The 17429-nt window shown below is 27.4% G+C and overlaps 1 long non-coding RNA gene across 1 annotated transcript; it reads left to right on the top strand.

Moving 5' to 3' along the window:
- Positions 1 to 5942: 5942 nt before the first annotated feature.
- On the top strand, positions 5943 to 10157 carry LOC126899011 (uncharacterized). Its single transcript, XR_007702461.1, has 4 exons — positions 5943 to 6208; positions 7047 to 7118; positions 7391 to 7495; positions 8892 to 10157. It is a non-coding gene; the product is annotated as an uncharacterized LOC126899011 (long non-coding RNA).
- Positions 10158 to 17429: the final 7272 nt, after the last annotated feature.

Below are 17429 nucleotides of genomic sequence, written 5' to 3'. Positions count from 1 at the left end.
GCCAAGTAGTACGCGCTTCTGTATCAAATATCGTACTGACGATCATAAGAGATTTGTTCACAGAGTGTATAAATAATTCAGACGTTTTGGGATAGTTTTTATTGTTTTATCTTAGAAAAGTTATTGGATTTATCATATCTCCGTAACACATTTTTTATACCGGCAGAACAGATTTCACTGACAATTCTTATAACTTTTGATACAGTTATAATTTCGGTGTAATTTTTTTTAATCAAATTTTGCATTTTTAGCATCGATGCAAAGCTAAGAAGGTATTAATTTTATTATGATGTCCTTTTTTGGTATTTCTATCACTAATCAAATTATTGATAGGAAGAGGCAAAATCATAAATTCAATTGTTTGGCGGCATAATGTTTCAAAAATATGCGTCATTTAAATGTCTATTAAATTAATGACAATGCATATTATGTCTTTTTAGATAAAATAGTAAAAACTATCCCTAAACCAATTTTCGGACTTATCTAAATAAGTCATTTAGATAAATTTTATTTATCTTTTATCTCTATTTAGAAAAATGCGAAAATTATACATTATCTTTATCTATATATTTATTTTTCATTTATCTATTTCAAACACTGCCGAAAACTTATATATTTTATTCGTATTTAAAATTTATTGTATTCAATACAATTTTTAATAAATTATATTTATTTACCTAAAATTAAATTACAAAATCCACTAAAAATATTTCTCAATTTATATTGAAGAAGTAAAATTTTTCTCCATACAATATTTTTGCAAATGGTGGTATTTGCAATATCAAATAATAGAATAAAATACCTATTTTTTTTAAGAGTTATTTTTTATACACTATAAACAAAAAAATATGAAGTTCTTATTATTTAGCTATTCATAATTTGTTTCCATGGAAATTATAACAGTTCATAAATGAATAACTAGTTAAAAGGATTTATTTTTACAATCACCATTTAAAGGAGTTTTGAGAATCCTGGCTTAGTTCTTTTTTTGTAAGGACTACATATAAATAACTAATACATAATAAAAACTTGATGTTTGGGAAAACGGGGTGAGTATACCTCTTTGGTCAAGAAAAACAACTTAAAGAAAAGAAATTATAGTAATTAATATTCGTAGAATATTTCTATAATTTAATGGAAATATGTTTAATGATATTGATCATACAATATACATTAAAAAAAAAAAAAAAAAATCAAACGTAAACATGAAATATATTTTAATAAAATTAGTATATTGTTTTGCAATTTAAGGTTTTAACTTATGCATAAATAAGTTCATTAAGTTTTTTAATTGAAATAGGGAATAACATCACGTGTTGATTATAATAGAAATATTAAGTCATAATTAAATTAGGAAATGACGTAAGGTTCAGAATGTTGGGCATAAGGTGTAGCAGAGATGAGAATGCTTAGATTGGATGGATGACTGGAGTGACTAGATAATATAGGATAAAGAAATAATATATAAGAGGGAGTATAGGAGGTGTAGCGTCAATCGTCAATAAGATGAGAGAAAATAGATTTAGAATTTTGGTTTGATCATGTTATGAGGAGAGAGAAATCGGAAACTATAAGTACAGTTATGGAAATGAATGTTGAAGAAAGATGTGATAGAGGAAGACCAAAAACGAAATTAAGGTATGTTATCGAATGCGATATGAGGACGGCTAATGTGTACGTAGATGATGTAGGAGATCGTGTCAAGTAGAAGTTTAGGAAAAGGGTGGCCGGTTCCAAATAACTGGAATCGAGGCTAGAAAAAAATAAGAAGAATTTTTCATGAAAAACTAAAAAGGTATTAATTTTGTTTTTTGTTACTTTATGAGCATATTTTTTACAATTTTTGAAAATGTTTCGCAATATTTGACAACTTTAAACTTGTGTCAAATTTATGTTTTTGAAATGTACTACAATATTTAAAAAATACGTTGAAAGCATAGTTTTTATTATTTGTCTCCAAGAAGAAAAAAATAATTTTGTTATTTTTTCGAAATTTTAAAATAGCCATTTTTTATACACGAATAGAAACTATATCTTCCGTTGGATTACCAAGAGCTTGTTGAATCTTAAAGTGTGAATGATGAACTTAAAAGCTTTTTCGTATGTGGTTCATCATTACATTTAGAGAAACTGCCATTTCCAGGATCATTAGTTCTATTTACTATGACTTTCTCTAAGAATAGTGTCATGAAGAAATTATTCAACAATGTTCTGTTAGAGCAATTTATATAAAATCAAAAAGGGAGCAAAAATATCGAGCTCAGTATTAATCTTCCAGTTACGTACTTGTAATGCTTTTTACTACTAAGTGAAAAATTAAAACAAAGAATAAAACAGCGTTTCATATAATTACTTATTATCAGACGCGTCTCCTTGGGAGTGGCGATGGGGTAATCTCATACATTGTTATGAGATAAACTTTCATAATTTAGAAAAAAATTAAATATACACAGAGTGGAACAGATATATAACTCTAATAACCTTTTGATACAGTTAAAAATTGTATTAATTTTTGCATTGTTGACTACGTTTAAAACATATTTTAGTTTCGATGCAAAGCTGTGAAAGTATTAATTTTACTATGATGTGTATTTCTTTTGTGTCTGTGTGTTTTATTTAATTTTAAAGTAACCGTTTTTTTTTTAACTTGATGGGTCGATAGCAACTTTATGATAAGTACATATTAAATTACAAACATTTCAATACATAGTATGAGTATGTAGCATGGGTGAAGTATGCGTTATGAATACACACCAGTACTGGCTGTAACTACCTGTGCTACATAACTACTTTATGTAAAATGCTTAAATGCTTCAAAAAAAGTTTTAAAAAATGGCTGTATAAACTATCGCTAGTTGATGTACCGATGGAGTTTTGATTGAAAATATTTAGGAGCACTATTTATGTATATAATCTTCTAAAAGGGTGAACGATTTGTAGGGATGAAAGGAATGAGGAGAGTGGACTGTATGAAGGCGCACTTGCCAATAATATGTAACGCACGTTTCGTTATAAATATATAAGGAGTTAATATAATAAACAGTGCAGTTGTTATAGCACATATAATGTGGACGGGGAGCTACTTGTTACTAAATGGCACAACAACACAATTATGTATAATTAAACAAACAACTACAAGCAAACGTCAAAACAATACTCTTCAGTTTGGCCTTGTGGGTAGTTTGAAGTTGGACACGATTGATGCGAAGGATAGATAAGTGGACAGGGAGTTGGATGAGCGGTCGAGTACACTTAAAGGCAAAGCTTCATGATTGGACGCCGAGAACCATAATGCAATGGAGAAAAAGTTGTGTTAGAAACGCTGGACGACAGAGTTACACACACGTTAGATATTCACTGAAAGGCAAACAAGACAGTGTTATGGCGGCGGCACTTTGTGTACGAGGGAAAATTATTAATTATAGAGAAAAATTCACATTGATCTATTATTATTATTATTATATTGAAGTTAACAATGACTATTTTAAAATTAAAAAAAATATATTAATGTATTTACTATAGAAAATAAATCATGTCAATATGCATTTAACGTTGTCTAAGATGGCGATAATAATTTAAAAAAAATGTTTAATGAATTGATAATTAGATCTAAAGTTATGAGCGTTGTCATTTAGATCTGAGACACGTGTAATAAAAAAAAAATTAACAAAAATCAAAATTATTTTTTATTGTATAATAGAACATGACAATATATTATTAATATCAGTTATATTATGTAAAGGGTGACATAAAATGAAATATATTCAATTTAATGATAATTAAATATGTATGATAAATCAATATATAACTATATATATTTATTATACCTATTATACAGAGTGTTAAGTAAGGACGCAGGTCAATTGTTATAGAAAATGAGAACAAAAGAAACACGTTTTCTTACTAAACATTCTATATGTATTTCATATTTGTTCATGTGCAGTCACACAGATGTTGTTTTAATAACAATTGCTAAAAAGTGTTTTATTTCGTCTAATACAATAAAATTTTCTATATTATATTAGTCATATTATAATTATTCATACAAGTTATTTCTAATGTCTCATAGGTATACCTATGTGACAATAAAAATGAACTGACGTTACCTATAGGCAACATCAATTGATAGAGATAAGGTTAGGCAGTATATTTCGACCGTAGAGAATCCAATAAAGATTCGATCCTACTTGATGGACTAATTAGAAACATTTTAAAATACACAAATTACTTTAATGAGAAGAGGAAACTTCCAAATAATTTACAAATATATATGTAATACATTTTTTGAGTGTTAATCGTGGATCATACATTATGTCAACCGCTTCCACTGAAAGATCATCTTGACCCTCATACCAAATATTCATTAATTAATAAAACAAATTATATTTTTTTGTCAGACATGTGTGTCACTGTAGTAGACGGGATTACTTAATGAGGGGAGCATAGTTAGAAAATGTTCTAAAATCCCTTTTAAACATTTTTTTGTTCACTTCAATTTAAAGATAAATATTACGTCAATAGAAGGGTCGCGATTCTCGTGTCTACCTCCTTAGCTATACCATTGCTGTATGTGAATACAATCCATGTTTGACAGTATCTACTATCAGATCGTATCCTAATGTCAAGTTGCAAATCTTCGCCAATTTGAAACCATAAAAAATTATTAAATAAATTGAGAAAACAGATTTTGTTCTCTCAGTCTGTTTGTTTCTCCGTCGTGTCGACAAATTCCGGTTGGACATGGAGCACACTATGCAACTGCTGATCTTGTTTTTGTCTGTCACTTGCAATCATTATAATTCAAGGGTTCAAATATATGACATTGGGCACTCGGTATTTTCGCAAAAATGTCTACTTAGTATAATTATGGTAAAGGAAAAAAATATCCATTTTTCGTCACATTTAATCCAAAGAAAATGTTCAAAAATCTTAATATTATAATAATGCAAAATCCAAGGGGTTACTTGCTTACGCATTGAATTGGGTAATTTTCAATACGGTTTTTTTGATTATTCTTATGGGTAGTAATTTCTAAAACTTCTGTTGCTCTAACGTTTTAATAGATTGGTCTAATTATAACAACAATCTACGATGCAAGTATTTTACGTTAAAGATGGACATACACGTTTGTCGAAGCTTCTATTGTTGGCCTAAAGAAATAAAAGGAAACCCGTCCCCTCGGCTGCCGCCATCGTTGGGGAACAATCGGTCTCGTCTGCTTTGATGAGTTGTCTACCCGTCATAGTAGCTGTTCATAACGTGCGCGCCGCCGCGTACCGTGATGGGGGCCTTTAACAGGCGCCAGGATCCCACATATTAATGTGTATAATGCATATATATATATATTATCTACTGTACAAGGGAAAAACAGAAGCGGGACGACGCGTCTTTATTAAACAAACAAACAACGGTTTTTGAGCGACGGCGGTGGATGATAGAAAGCATAAGGGGACGGTGAGGGCAGAAAGAGCATGGCGGCAACTATGAGATGAACGAAAATTTCACATTTATGCAGTGTTTGTGTTTGTTTAACAACAATGCTTTTCCATTATTTATAACAAAAAATCTTTATTTTTGTCTATTTATTCAATCAGTCGGCTACGCAATTTTTACCTTATAAATGTATAAAACATACGTATACGTGCATACCGATTGTATTGTAATATAATATTAAAACGTGTTTTTAAAATAAAATTACTTAGTGTCAACAGAAATGATTACGATTTTTAAAAACTATAATTTTATTTAAGATTTTAGAAAATCTTCAGCACATATATATATATTTTAAAACAATAATGATTAATATTTTAACAATAAAATGCAGAACTTCCAATTAATCACGTCATTTGATCGTATTATTCTTACGTTTATTAATAATTTTTAAAATTAACGAATGTTAAAAAAAAAAAAACATTTTTCTGATATTATACATATACATCAAATTGACAACAGGAACATTAATAAAGTATTTTCAAATTTAGCTTTGAATTAATTAAAAGTTTTAAAAATTAAAAATACTAATAAATTATTCTGAATATTAAAATGTTTACAACTTAAATAATTTGATTCTTCATAACTAAAAACCTTATTATTGTGTTAACATGTTATTACTATCACCTATTTAAACCAGTTTAAGTTTTTAATTTTTATATGTCATTCGTCCAACATAAATGATACCAGTATAAGTGCTCTTGTTCGCGCGTCAAGGGTAGGTATTCTATTTTTTTATTTTGTTATTATTAATATACTTTTATTTTCCTCTTGTGTGCCCAAGTAGGCGTAATGAATAGCCTGTATGAATTATACTCTTTTGTCAACAGACTATTGTACTACTGTAAGTCGTTATTTAAGCCCATATATAAGATCGATGACACCCTACTTTTTATACGTACCCTAACAATGATAGCTGTATAATAGATTTAAAGATTTAAGGATTTTTTTGTGTATATTTCTACTTGACCTTGTGGTAACACTTGTATATAATAACCTTAATATTGTATATTATGTCAGAAGTGTTAAAAAATCATAAATTTAATCAAAGTGCTTCGAATAATTTTTCAATTTTTCTTAGAATAATTAGAAAATTAATGTATAAAATAATTTTTCAAAAGTTTTTGTTTGTTTTTTAAAATATTATTGTTTTTATGAATGAATTTCAATTATTTATTTATAGTGCGGATATAAAATGCAAGATAGGTTTTCAATAGTAGTGTTGCTCGTTAACTTTTAGTCGCATTTGATATGAGATAATCAGACATGTACTGGGTTATTTTTCTATGTTGCGATATGTAGCAGCCCTGATATTTATCATGAATGCACTGTTGACCTGTTTTTTTATAAAAAATTACCCAGGAAACTCTCGTGAAATTGTTAGGTTACCTCTTGAAAATTTGGTACTAAAGTTCTATTTGACATAAGGATTTTGAGTAAAGAAAAAAGGTATTCAAAAATATTGTAAACATTTTCTTTTGATTCTCTTTCCCAAAAAATCATTTTTATATACGCGTCTAATAGGATAAAAATATAATTTTATTTGAGTCATCTAGAGCTGAAAAGGATATGTGACATTTTGAAAATAATGAGATGCGTGCCAAACTTTCAATTAATAATAGTTAAAAGTAAAGTAAACTTTAAACCATTATTTTAGGAGGATTTACGTTCTCAGAGATTTTATAATTAAGTTGTTTTCATCAACTGTTTCCTAGACCAACTACATTAACAAGAGAATTTTTCGAAATTAAAATTCAATTATCTTAAGATCAATTTTGTCATCTTGATATTTTCCGCTCTAGGTTCCTCATTTTTAATGAATTAATCCACCAAAAATATAATACTGATAGTTTTCGTTACAATTCACTGTTATAATATATAATATTAAAACGTGTTTTAGTTTTTAATAACGTTCAAATGTCAAAGAACGAAGGTAGATAAGAATATTAACGGAATATCTAAAGAACCTGATCAAATTGAAAGTGCAACGATCATCTTCGCACTGGTAAATAATATCATCATTATTGTATAAGGTTACACTTGGACGGCGGCTTGTGTCTTGGTTGTGGCTTCTCATGATGCTCTTCGTCGCCGTGCGTTACAATAGCTTAAAAAGATAAGGGTGTATTATAAATCTGGATGGATAAAAAACAAACAAATAAAAAGTAGGCGAAAAAAACACAGATCAAGAGATTTCGATAAGAAAACATTACAAAAATGATGAAAAAGGGACGCGCGCGTAATATAATCCGGAATCTTATCTGGTGCACTACACAATGAGCCTGTAGATCTTTCACTTGGGCTGGGGAATGACAAGGGGCGAGGGAAAAACAACATAAAAACGTTCGTATATGATGATATTGTACAGTCCCTACAGTGTGTACAATAATAATATATGCGGACGGCGCTCGACGGAGCGAAAGACCCTTCAGGTGTTCGGCAAGCCAAAAATCTTGACATCTCATGCGCACGCGGAGTCTATTAAAAACCTTAATACGGTCGTTGAACATTGCACAATAATGGTTTATATTATCATTATTATATTTTTTTATCCCTGCCCAGTCGACGCGTATAGGGTTGATTGTTTCGCAGACCATTACACACGACGGCGCCGCGTCCACTGTTCTTTTAACAATTCTTACAAAAAAACTTAGATACGTATTGTACTTATGGTCTTTCGTAATCGCAGTGAAAATAGTATTTTAACAGTAGATTGAATAGGTATTTATGATACAAACAGTTAAATAACGTCATAGCTGAGATTAAAAAATACTCATAGCTCACTTTAAAATAATGATTTAGATAAATATTAGTCCAAGTTTCCCAAATCAAATGGTTTTTGTCAAACGACGAACATTTTATTAAACTGTAAAAAATATAAGGAAACGCATTGTTTTTGTTGTTAACTGACTTTCTAATTGAGATATTGTCAACAATTTATACATCAAAAATAATGTATTGATATTATGTAAAAAATAAATAACAATTCAATGTTTTAGCTTCGATACGAAGTTGAAAAGCTATCAGTTTCTCTGCCATGTTCTTTTTTGTATCTCTATACTCGACTACTCTCACTGTACCGATTCTACTCAGCAATTAATCAAAAGTTCATAAAACGTATCTTGTTGAGATTGTCATCGCCACAATTTAAACAAATTCCCCTCAGTCTCTGTAATAATGAGAAATGTTCCAAAAAATTAGTTTTCACAAAATAGTCTACATTGATATTATTAGTTTCCACTTTTGAAAACTGAACGGTTTATAGCGAAATTTTTACAGATAACATTTTAATATGTCAAATTGACATATTTTTAGTTTTTTAGTAAAAAAATTGACAGAATTTGTTATATTGCAATCGTCGCTAAAGATTGCAGTTAATTGTATTTTTTGTCCTTTACTAGAAACATCAGCCTTGACTACTACTGGCTAAATACATACAAACACTAGTTAATAGAAATATGCTGTCCAATCCTTTTTGCCCAAGATGATTATCAGAATTGTTTGTATGTTTTCCTTTATTGTTCAATTCCTCAAATCCATTGAAAAATGCACCATGTAAACGAAAAAGACAACAATAATAGTAATGTTTCCAACTATACTCAACTAGAAGTGGGATTAAATATTGAGCATTTCATTGAAAATATTTGAAAGGATTAAATACTTTTGTTGTAGTAGGTAATCCTGGTGCTTTTATATAAATATAAAGTTTATTAAATAAACCAACTGAAAAATTTGTATTATGCTCATTTGTTTCTTAGAATATTTAGTGTATTACCCACGTTCGGTTGCGATGTCTTGGTAATGAAAATTATAAATAAAAGATTTGTAGAACATTGTGTTTTAAATTTAAGTAACGACAATGTATAGTTGACTAATTTTGATTATCATTCAAGTATTAAGGAGTTTCCAACTCTACCTAGGGCAGTAGCAAAGGCTGACAAAAGGTACCTACGCCTCGGGCAAAAATTTTGAAGGAGCGTATAATTTAAGAAATTAGAAATATATTGATATATAAATATTAAATTTATTGTAAAAATAGCGGCATATCGTTTCATTAAATGATGTTTTCAGTCAAATCCGCCTGACTAGGTCCGTTGGTCTATAGTTTACACCTTTTTAACACATGAAAAAAAAAAATTGTTTATAAAATAATCTGTTGTCGTCGATTAACTGTCACACCTGACCCATATACACCAGAGTGCCCAGATAATGTCATACGAAGGACGCATTTTGAAGTTTCTCTCCGGATGCAATATATGGTTGTTATGGGCCTGATTCTACTTTTACAAACTCAAACGGTTTACAATGGTGGAATGCATTATGGTGATCATACATTTATCAAATGTGGACGATGGCTGACAATGATGATGACTCTGGAGTAAAGATGGACAAAGACGTCATACTATTCACAATAATTTGGAACACAACTAAGAGCTGAAAACCATTTGGAGGTGATAGGATATATTTCCGAAATAGTGTGGTCATGAATCACTTAAACCTAATTGTAGTAGATCTTTGGCTTACAGACGAGGCATTTCATAGAAAATTAAAAATTAGTTAGTCATATTTTTTTAATAATTAATTTTTTTTAAATAATAGTTTGTTAAATCGTAATTTTATCAAAAATTAAGATGTTTTCTTAAAATATGAAAAAAACATGATATAACACCTTGTATTTTGATATCTAAAATATATTATTCGTTTATTTTTATTTTAAACAAAGGATTTATTAATTTAATAACAATAGTTAATGTATTTGTTTACTTTTTATATTTCGATTGATTGTTTGACATTATATGATAATAATAATTATTTATTTGACGCCCTTTAGGCAAAAGTGTAGCTTATAGTAAATACATCAATATTAAATAAAAATAATAAATAATACATAATATAAATATTAACAAGATAGGTAATAACAATAAATAGGTACATTATTTAAGCGAATAATAATACATAGTAAACTTTAATTTAGGTATGAGTCATATAAAAAAATCAAAATTAGGTAAATTATTACATGTTATAGCTATACGATTAAGAGGTTCAAAGTAACTATAGTTTTGACGTTGACTATTAATATGAAAAAGAATATTATTGCGTGAATTAAAAATAGTAACATGGAACCATAATTTAGCTAGAAGCTCAGGACAATCATTTTTATTATTGATTAGATTAAAAACAAAACAAGTTTCATTTAGTTTACGTTTAGTCGCTAAGCGCTCAAGATTTAATAAAATTAATAATTCATCATAATTTGATGTGTAATTTATAACTGATGTTACGTAAAAAAATAGTTTGTACTCGTTCTAACTCATTTATTAAAGTAGATTGAAATGGATTCCAAAGGATAGAACCATAATCAACCATTGATCTCACTAAAGATAAATATAATACCCTTAAACAACTTAAATTATTAAAATCAAAACAATTACGCCTAATGAAACCCAATGTCTTCAATGCCTTAAGCTTAACATGATGAATATGATAACTAAAAGATAAATCAGATGAAAAATTATGGTTGTTAATGTAATCATCAATTGAAGTATGTTTGTTTATTTATAATCTATAAATTTAAATACGTGTATATACATTCACGTAAAAAAGGTTTTCAACGACATTTTGTTGAAAACCTAATTTGTTTTACATGAATCACAAGAAATACGTGTGATTCAAAGATATAATGTCAATAACACTTTATATTAATGTATTAATATATTAACAAATATTTTGTGTCCTAATATTATTATTTTTTTCTTATTATATTTTGTAAACATAACAACTACATTGTTTAGAGTGCCGAATATTTGAGTGAAATATTTGAAATAACCGATGAAAGATTAGATCCCGTTAAACGAGACTCGCAGGACATCTGAAACCGTTTTCTTTTATCAGGTAATTTAATTCTTATAACACAAATTATTACCCTACACTTTTTGGCCTAATCATATATATTGATCCGTTATATATTTGATTTTTTAGTCGATAAAACAATTTGATGAATTTAAATTTTTAAAAAATAACTTTTAACATTTTTAGAAAGTCAACTGCCTTGTATCATATATAATACTTAGTCTATTATATTTTGCTGTTCTGTCTTTGAGTACAACAACGATTGAAAATTGTCGCATAATAATTATTTTTAAAATTTTAACGATTGATCACAAATTATAAGTGAACGGAAAGAACAAAGGGCAGTTAACTTGCTTAAGATAGTTTTTGGTCTCGTAGTTTAGTAAATTTATTATGCTATGTTAGTAACACGAAAAAATAAAATGTCATTTTATATTTCAATATCAAACCGCATTTAGAACCTAAAAGGACTCTAAAAAAACTGTAATTCAATTAAAAACAAATCTAAGTCGTTAGAATATAAATGATATCAGCTCAATATATGCCTTAATCAAGAATAATTTTGTCTTCTAATTTTATGAAATTTACAATATTTCATATTATTATTAAAGTATCTTTTGAAAATAATTCAATATTACTGGTATTTGGGTTTTGAACTGCATTTGTTTAATTCTTTTAAATTTTTTTAATCATCAAAAATATTACAGTTTATAATTTGTAATTTTAATATTTAAATTTATGTAATAGTTTACGTTTTAAATTAAACATTAATATTTAATTTATCATCAATTTTTTAAGTTTATTAATTATTTGATAAAAATTCTATGAAAGAATGAAGAAACAGCTAACAGTTTTATATTTTTGTCTTTAAACTAGTTAATACCTACTTTTTATTTATTATTTAACATTATTCAATAATTTTTGTGTTATAATTAAAGTAATTATAACCATTCCGCCTTTTTTTTTTAATTAATTGAATTTATGTATAAGTTTAATCAAATTTAATTAAAATGACAAAATATTTTGTTTAATATGAAAATATATCAGTGACAACAGCAAGAACTGATTAATAAGGTTTTTACTTAATGTGAATTAATCCACGGATTTGTTGTATTAAATAAAAAGCTGCTATTTGTGGATACTTGTGCAATCATTTCTAATAATTATAAAAAATATACCCACTTGTGTCAAGATATTTTCATAATTTAATTAGCAGCTTAGAACATAGTTGTAGGATAGTTTGAATTAAAAAGTTGCTCCTAAGCTATGATATTGATATAAAATGTATATAATAGTATTTCAATATATGTTTAAAACTTATATGTGTAACTAGAATACAAATTTTTGGGATGTTAGATTATTTTCTCCACTACCCTATTGTGTTTTATATTACAATGTATATGATTTTTAAAAAATTTTTATTTAGAGTATTCACTAGTTCTTGTCTGAGGGTACTATGACCCTAGTTGCACTTTGCAGTTTGCACAAAATGTAGAATAATATTAAAATTACAAGTAGTACGGTAATTATTTGATGTATTTTTTTGGTATGTAGTTAACCATTACGCTTGAAAAATAAATTATAGTTTATGGAAATATATAATCATTCATAAATGATGGTAGAATTAATAGAATGGGCTAAATAAAAACATCACTCCTTATTTAGACGTGCCGCTTTAAGTTTTCGTTTTGAAGTAATTTAATTTGACTGTAGGTATACGTACAATAGACAAATAATGAAATCGACAGGATCGCATCAGTGACTTGGAAACCTTAGACCTCTTTTTTGGTGGTCGCAAGTCGCCACACGGTCTGCCTAGTGTATCGCGTGAAATTTGAGATCGGTCGTGGAACGGGTAAAAGTGGGTTCTTTAATGTAATCGAATCTTCAGTTATGACTGATGCGAGTCACGACCAACACGCCCGAAGTCCTTTGTGGTTTATTTGTTTTAACAACAGAGAGGCAATAAATTAATTACTAATATTCATCAGTGATATTTCTAAACGCACTTTCAAATATAATCTAACGATTCGACCTACAGAATTTTTTGTTATTACTTGAGTTATCACGATATTATGTTTTCTCAATAAATTATGCACGATGTATTAAATAATCTACCGAGTAACATTGTTTACAAGGGTGTTGAATTTAAAAATTAAAACGATTATTTGTATTTTTATATAAAAAATAAATTAAAATATTTCTTGTGCACTTAAACCGTGTAATAGCATTTTAAATAACTTCCGGTAGTTCATCGAGGTTCTGTTACCGTACACAAGTGTTGTATTTAGGGTAAATTAAGTAAAGGTGTACTATTAAAATCCAATGGGGAAGAATTTCGGCGTTTCTTATCCCTCCCTCAATAAGTTAACGGGTACATTTATTACACTATTATTATTAATATTATAAAATATTAGCCTCACGCCTTTTCAGCTCAGTCTAATATCTACCACAGCAAACACCATTAATTATTAGGATAAAAAGAGGAAAGTGGCAAGTGGTGTGCAATGCGTATGAATAAAACCGGTGTGATAAAAAATAATTTCCGGTTTTTGTTGTTAAGGCGTCGTTACTTTTACATAATAATAATTATTATAATTATATTTGTAACTGTTGTTGCTGCTAATATTAGTTTAAATAAATTAGTGTTTTTCATTTACATTGCAGTTACCGATTGAAAATCTTGAGTTAGGTTTCGCAGTTGTTTGTAGTAACTACAACATTTCACATGTATTTTTTTGCCTTGACTTTAAACGTAAATTTTTTAAGACTGGAGTAATTTCAATAGGGTTGTCTTTAAAACCAACTAGAAGTCGGCTAAAGGTCAAGTTGAAATTTAAGAAACATAATAATATAATAAGCTTCTTAAATTAATTATTTTGTTATTGAAAATCCAATATATACCTAAAGAAATATTTTCAGTGATAAGATCTAAAACTATTACACTTCTGTTGGATATACATTTAAACTCAAAACAATATGGAATAGATGTTACATTATTTTATTATAACATTTTTTTAAGTAAATGTATAAATAAATTTAATATTTCTTTATAACAGTAAAAAATCATAGCTACAGGTGCTAACAAATATATAAATCTAAATATAAAATTTTGGAGTGTTCATATTCAATTTATAATGAAGAAATTATTTAACAAAAAAAAAAAAAAAAAAATGAATAAAAATGTATTTATACTTTAAGATCTATAAAAAATATACTAAAAAATTTTAGACTTGAACTATGCACTAGAGTTAAAACTTTAGTGTATAGTGCTAGTTCACACTAAAAAAATAAACTTAAATTTCTAGACTTCATTATTAGAGATGATCCGAGTAGTAAATTCATTTACTTACCAAATACCGAGTAAAAACCCCTACAAATCGAGTATTAGGTACAAGTAGAGTTCTATAAAGAATATAAAAATATTCTTCCTAAAAATATTTTTATAAGGATCACACTAATTTTTTAGTTTTTGGGTAAGCTAAATTTCAAACTGGAGAGGGGGCTTATTTCCCAAGTTCTTCTCTTACAACTATAATACAAACATATATACATATATGAATAGCAATAATGACCCCTTGGATTATGTTTTTACTGGGCTATATCTCTAGGGGTTTTTGTACGAGAATTTATTGAATATTATATAAATGATAGAAACATGTAGTAATATTACTTATTAGTATAAAAATTATTGTGATTGGTTATCACTTTCTTCAATACCAACAACGCGATGAGTACTAGTAAATTATCTAAACTTGGGTCGATCATGTAAAGTAAATTAGAAACTACATAGGAATTTCTTGGCAAGAAAGTATTTAATTGCAAGGTAGTTGCGAGTAATAAGGCCTAGTTTGTATTAGATCTTACTACCCGTACATACCTTATGTTTGACCACACAGGAAATCATATTCAAAAATTGAACCATATCAATTGGCTTCGTACAAACGTTATTGATTTATTTAATTTAACTAGAAATTTATTTTAAAAGATCACATGTTTGTTCTTTGTTAATAGTTAATTTATTTACTTAAAATATTTGAATCTAAATCTTACATGATTTCATTAATATTAGTACTTTCAATGAATATTTTGAAATGAGTACAAGTCGATTTTTTTATGTGATATATATTGATTGCGACTGTTCACTTTTTGTACATGTATTCAATTGTTAAGTGAGAACACTAAGTATAGTAACAATGAACTGAAAGATTATTAAGGCTTTTCTAGGATTTTTTTTTGGTGAATTGAAGTTATATTCACGTGCAAGAAGTGCTATCAATGGTACTGTTATTTATTTATTGATTAAATGTATAAATTATATCAGATTATTTATTTATAATTATCACAGTGTATTAACATTTACATATTTTCTGGAATAGCTCAAAAATTCACATAAAGTGTATATATTTGTTTGCATGAGTGTTGATATATAACAATCTGGGTGCAGAAAAATTCAACATATTTTTCGACTAATATACATATAACACATTTGCACAAATGTTTTTCGAATTGCTTTCAATTGTAAAAATTATGATAGTATAAATTTTTATTGTCTATAAATTAACTATAATCATTGTTTAATTCAAATCATCATATTATATTTTTGTAGATTAGACATCTTTTAAAACAAAATTCTGTTTAGGATTCTGTGGTTTTGTAACGATATTTTCATTTTGTACCGGAACAAAACAACTATAGTTTAATTAAAACTAATTTAACAATTAAAATTATTGGACGTATCGAATAAAATGTAATCTTTGAAAAAGTAGCGTTTTTGATCTCTGTATATGGCGCATTGGTTGTCTTTAAAAAATATGCTATAAGAATAATTGTATCTACTCGTTGTAACATTTTGATTATTATTGAATTAAATTATTAATAAAAAATACTTGACAGCTGATCAACAGGGCGGAAGGCAATTTGTTGTTGGTTTTTTCCATCAGTACAATGAATAGGCTTTGAGGCTATACCATTATTATTTCGGTGTAAACGGTTATTTTAACCTTATTGATTTATCGTCACGGTTTAGTCTGTCGGTCGAAATGGGTATATGGCAAACACAGTGTTTATATTTTAAATAAAATGCATTGGAAAAACAATGGAGACCAACTAAGGGAAGAGTCTACCTTGGGTGGATTTCCACCTGAACGAATAGCGAGTATTCATAGGGTTTACTGTTTGGCAGGCTGAGCATTGACTGTGTATATAAAATATATTTTTATATTGGTGACAATATTAAAAAAATAATAATACAGTTCTGACAGAAAAGCAAAATACACCAGTGCATTTATAATAATAACTAGACAGTGGTGCTGTATAATTTGTAATAAAAAAATTTAAGGTATTATAAATGGAAAAAAGTTAATACTTGGAGAATTTGTTATAATTTTAATGGTCAAATTGTATATTCCATTATCTTTCTAGTGTTTATTTTTATTGAACTATTAAAATATTTTTTTTTCTTCGTGTAAAATACTCATTGTGTAGTTTGATTAGATTTTTCTTCAATAAGGGGATCTATGGAATAAGAAATAGTAATCGAGTTCCTAATTTTTTTTTATCCACCCGATTAAATTTTTTGATAAATTCTAAAATAACAAATACGAAAAATAATAAATATTAATCTAAAATATATTCGTTACATTTAGCATGATAGGCTGTTCAGATTGGATATTTTAACTAAAAGCGTTTGTTAAAGTATGTTGAAATAAAATCTCGAGCTAAATTTTTTTTTTTCATTTTGGATTTAAAATATAAAATAAATATAATAATAATAAAATTATTCTTGAAAATGTTCAAAATTATCCATATTTTTCAAAAATAATGCTTCTATCAAAAAACAAAAAAAAACAAAACGTATGAACTAATTTTTCAACATTATATGATTAATGTGCTATGCAGTAGTTTGTACATCGTTTCTCAAGTAAATAGTTTAGTTCTAACCTGAATAGTTAATTATGCTTAGATCAAAAACAAAAATTGTTAAAATTGAGTAGAATAACTGAAACGAAAAGACATTTTTGCAGGAGATATTCCTCGTGTAAAAGAAAAATAATATTAACAGTTTATTTTTTATGTATAGTTGTTGT

Source organism: Daktulosphaira vitifoliae, unplaced genomic scaffold, assembly GCF_025091365.1.
Source record: "Daktulosphaira vitifoliae isolate Bord-2020 unplaced genomic scaffold, ASM2509136v1 Scaffold_2, whole genome shotgun sequence".
In the NCBI taxonomy this organism is placed as follows: Eukaryota; Metazoa; Arthropoda; class Insecta; order Hemiptera; family Phylloxeridae; genus Daktulosphaira; species Daktulosphaira vitifoliae.
This window is presented reverse-complemented; position numbering and strand designations above follow the sequence as displayed.